At 33.9% G+C, this 5,139-nt stretch overlaps 1 pseudogene; it reads right to left on the bottom strand.

The window, feature by feature from the left end:
- Positions 1-1,413: 1,413 nt before the first annotated feature.
- On the bottom strand, positions 1,414-2,873 carry LOC125118068 (transcriptional adapter 1-like; annotated as a pseudogene).
- Positions 2,874-5,139: the final 2,266 nt, after the last annotated feature.

The following is a 5,139-nucleotide window of genomic DNA, read 5'->3' as shown; positions in this document are numbered from 1 at the left end:
AGCTTGCTTCATTTTTGGAATGTGTTACCGATCAATACTGAAACTCTATTTAGGAATTCAGAACTTTAATGTCAACATTGTTTTCATCATAATTGTTCAAGCACTAAATTCATGTCAACTTTAGTGTTGTCTGTGTTGGCTTGAAAGTTAAAGGGAGGCTAGCTTTGATCTATTATTTTTGTCATTGTAAACTTCAGTGTTGCAGGGTTTCCATTCTGTATTTGAAATGTTATGCACAAACTGGATTATAGTATATTAAAGAAGATGGCTTTGGAAATATAACAGCAGGTTGTTAGATAAAGCTTAGCCATTAGAAAATCTATTTTTGGAAATGAAAAAGAAGAACATTATATTATGCTATGTCATAAAAATCTGTAATTGTATTTTACTTGTATATCTGGGACATGTTATATAATTATATGGCTTTTTCATTTGGAATTTCACTATTTAAAATTTATAGGTACCAACATTTAATTTGATGATATTCCTTTAATGTTGATTTAAAAAGTCTTAAAACTTTTAAAACACTAAAATAAAATGAGTGGTGAAATGTTTAAAATCTCCCTTGGATTCAAATATAGGAGTTTGAAATTATTCCCTAAAATATAACTGAATGTTTCTATTTCTAAAATTGAAATATTTCAATATATAAACATTGGCCTACTTTATATTATCCCATAGATCTCTTATATTGCTTTCACATTTTTTCACTTGGTTTTCTGTTTGCTGCCCTGATTAAGTTACAACAGAAAAGTTGAGCTCTGAGAGGATTTTTACAAGGTTAATTACATTCTAAGTGAATTTTTGATTTTTATTTTAATTCAAATAAAGGACTTTATTTTCTCTAATAGCACAGCATTTTAAGTCTTATTTTCTGTGGAGTTGTAATGAATCCTTAGGCAAATATCTGTATCTGTTAAAAATTAATTTTGTCACTAAAAAAGAAAACTGACTTTTAACCCTGTGTTAAAAGCACAGTTCTTCAGGAGAAAAGCAGAAATTTTAGACTTTCCAGATACAAAATATGTGCTGTCTCCAAACACACAGACATCTGCTAATCATGGGGACTGAGTTATAACAGCTTGTTTGTTTTTAAGTTATAACACCTACCTCACATACAGACCATAGGCTACTAAGCCTCAGATCCCTCAGCATTTCCATTCTAGGCACAGAGTATTCTCAGTGCCTACTCCCATAATTGGAAACCCATTCACATGCATACAGAGATATGGATCATTATCAAAATCAGATTTATATTAATGGTTTACAGTAGCAACACAAAAGTCACTCAATGTCACATTTCCATAGGAAATGTTATATTTGCACTATGCACTTCAGTCTTGAAATGTGGACCCCAAAACATTAAATTGCTAATAATTAATGAATTTGCTGGGGGTCCCACCTCCTCAAACTCTAATTCAGCAGAGCAAAAATCCCCTCCCTTTTGGCCATGAGCTGGTGGTTGGCTTTGTCTTGCTTCAGCTTTTAATATTTGGATGCCAGTTTCTGATGATTCTTTCAATACTGGGGGTAAAACAGTATGTGTGGGAATGACTTCCCTGTGTAAATGCAAGCTTCAAAATGGTTGTACATGTTCACTGGAGGCAGAAATGCTGGTAGCATGTCCCCAGTGCACACCAGCAGGATCTTAGCCTGCTGCTCAGCATCATCAGTAGGTGGGTTAGGTACCGATTCTGACCAGAGCAAGGAACAGAAAAGTCTGGAGGGCAATCTATTAAGTCGTAAACTACTTCACTATTCTTCAGGTGTGGCTGCAGGGTCATATTACTACCAAAGTCATATTTTAAATGATGATTATGTAATCAATAAGCATCTCTTCATTTTTTTAGTTGTTATTCTTCCTGTTTTATTGAACAAAAAGCTGAGACTCATACAAGTTGAACAACTTAGCTCAAAGTTACACATTGAACAGAGCCAATATCACATATATTTTCTGCTGCCCAGGACTGTGTTCCTCCTACTGTACTGCAGCTGTTTCTAGGTCAAAAGAGGAAGCACTTTCTGTGGGCTGGAATATTCTAGGGGCTGGTTTATGAGGAGGATGAATTTGAAGTGGCTCTTTTTTTTCACTTTTTAAAGTTTTATTAAAGTATAGTTGACTTACAATGTTGTAATAATTTCTATTGTACAGCAAAGTAATTCAGTTATACACATATATATATATCCATTCTTTTTCAGATTATAAGCATTTCGTCTTTTTTCATTTTTTAAAGTTTTATTGAGGTATAGTTGATTTACAAGATTGCGATAATTTCTGCTGTACAACAAAGTGATGCAGTTATACATAAGCTTTCCTTCTTGATACAAGTGATGCCAATATATCTCTAAGTTGTTTTCCTACAACATAGACCATAGATGAGACAACTCCCTTGGTGATGTATGGCCTGTGCTCAAAAGCAGTATCTACCATCCTCCCTTCAAGCTGACCTTGAGTGGGATGTATCATTATGTCAGAAAAAATTTCAAGTCATTGTCTTGGAGATCCTTTGCCACAAACTCCTGAGTTCCAGGGGATTTTGAGGCTGGAATCTATGATTAATTCACTGATGAACAGAAGAAATATTTTTATTCCCCTTTGCTTTCCCAGGTTTGGCTGTGGAACCCCTGTCCAAGGCAAAGATCCCTATGGTGTAGAAACCCAAGTCTTACAATGGGTGAGAATAGCTAGAGGAAATCATTATGAGAATGTAAATTTCCCTGTTTTATAAGTCTGTGAGCTTCAAGGTCAAACACTTCTTTGCTGATCTTCCACTTAAACCACAACTTTAATTAGTCCAGTGTTTTTTCACATTGTCCCCCAGGGCCTCACTCAAGTTCTTGGCCACTACCAGCTTGCTCGTAAATGTTGCCATTGCTCCCCATGTCTAAGTCTGACCTCAGATCTCTAGCCACAGCCACATTTGCTGAGTTTTCAATACTTAGTAATAATTCACCTTCGTTTTCTCATATAGTTGCATAAATATCTTCTCAATATTTTTAATTCAATGAATTCTACTATATTTACAGTTGTACAACCATCATCACAACCTAGTTTTAGAACATTTCCATCCCAAACACCCAGCACATCCCTCCCCAAAAATCTGTCTCTTTTGGTAACCATAAGTTTTTCAAAATCTGTGAGTTGGGCTCTATTCTGCAAATAAGTTCATTGTATCCTTTTTTTAGATTTCACATGTAAGTGATAGCATATGAACCGCCTGACACACTTCACTTAGTATGATAATTTCTGGGTCCATCAATGTTGGTGCAAATGCCATTATATCATTAATTTTTATGGTTGAGTAATATTCCATCATGTGCATGTACCATATCTTCTTTATCCAGACCTCCATCAATGGACATTTAGGTTGTTTCCATGTCTAGGCTATCATTTGTAGTGCTGCACTGAACACTGGGGTACATGTATATATTTGAGTCATAGTTTTCTCTGGATAGATGTCCAGGAGTGGGATTGCTGGATAATATGATAATTCTATTTTTTTTGAGAAATCTTCATAATGTTTTCCATAATTGTTGCAATTTACATTACCATCAATAGTGTAAGAGTGTTCTCTTTTCTCCACACCTTGGGCAGCATTTATTGTTTGAAGACTTTTTGAAGATGGTCATTCTGGCTAGTATAAGGTGGCATCTCAAAGTAGTTTTGATTAGCATTTCTCTCATAATTAGTGATGTTGAACATCTTTTCATGTGTTTTTTTTGGCCATCCATCTGTCTTCTTTGGAAAGTTGTTCATTTACATCTTCTGCCCATATTTTGATGAGATTTGTTTCTTTGGTACTGACCTGCAAGAGATTTAATATATTTTGGAGAGCAATCCCTTGTCATTTGCTTCATTTTCAAATATTTTCTCCCATTATGTGGGTTGTCTTTTGTTTTTTTTTTAGGGTTTCCTTTGATGTAAAAAAAAAAAACTTTTAACTTTAATTAAGTTTGTTTGTCTTTGTTGTCATTATTCTAGGAGGTGGATAGAACAAGATGTTGCTGTGATTTATGTCAAGCAGTATTCTGCCTGTTATCCTCAAAGAGTTTTATATTATCTGGCCTTATATTCAAGTATTTAATCTATTTTGAGTTTATTTTTGTGTATGGTGTTAGATAGTGTTCTGTTTTCATTCTTTTACATGCAGCTTTCCAGTTCTCCCAGCACCATTTATTGAAGAGACTCTCTTTCTTCTGCTGTATGTTTTTGCCTCCTTTATAATAGATTAGTTGACCACAGGTACTTGGGTTTATTTCTGGAGTTGCTATCATGTTCCATTGATCTATATTTCTGATTTTGTGCCAGTGTCATATTGTTTTGATAACTGTAGCTTTGTAATATTGTCAGAAGTCAGGGAGCTTAATTCCTCCATTTTCATTTTTCTTTCTCAGTATTGCTTTGGCTATGTGGGGTCTCTTGTGTTTCCAAACAAATTTTAAAATATTCTGTTTTAGTTCTGTGAAGAATGTCCTTGGTAAATTGATAGGAATTTGATATAATCTGTAGACTGCATTGGGTAGTGTATTCATTTTGAAAATATTGATTCTTCTGATCCAAGAGCATGGTATATCTTTGCATCTGTTTGTATCATCTTTTATTTCTTTCATCAAGCATCTTATAATTTTCAAATAACAGGTATTTTGTTTCTTTAGGCAGGTTTATTCCTAGTATTTTATTCTTTTTGATGCAATGATAAATAAAATTTTTTCCCTAATTTCTCTTTCTGATCATTCATTTTTAGTATGTAGAAATGCAGTCAATATTTTGGTATTAATTTTGTATCCTGAAACATTACCAAATTCATTGATGAACTCTAACAGTTTTCTGGTGCTTACTTTAGGGTTTTCTAGGTATAGTATCATGTCATTTGAAAAGAATGATAGTTTTATTTTTTCCTTTCTGATTTTGGATTTTTTTATTCTTTTTCTTTTTTTATTTCCATGGCTAGGACTTCCAAAATTATGTTGAATAGTAATGGCGAGAGTGGACATCCTTGTCTTGTTCCTAACCTTAGTGGAGATTCTTTCATTTTATTCACCATTGAGAATAATGTTAGCTGTAGGCTTGTCATATATGGCCTTTATTATGTTATGTTCCCTCTATGCCCACATTCTGGAGGATTTTATAAGGAAATC

The sequence above is a fragment of the Phacochoerus africanus genome, chromosome X (genome assembly GCF_016906955.1).
Source record: "Phacochoerus africanus isolate WHEZ1 chromosome X, ROS_Pafr_v1, whole genome shotgun sequence".
NCBI lineage: Eukaryota > Metazoa > Chordata > Mammalia > Artiodactyla > Suidae > Phacochoerus > Phacochoerus africanus.
The sequence above is the reverse complement of the archived record's forward strand: the minus strand, read 5'-3'. Positions and strand labels throughout refer to the sequence as shown.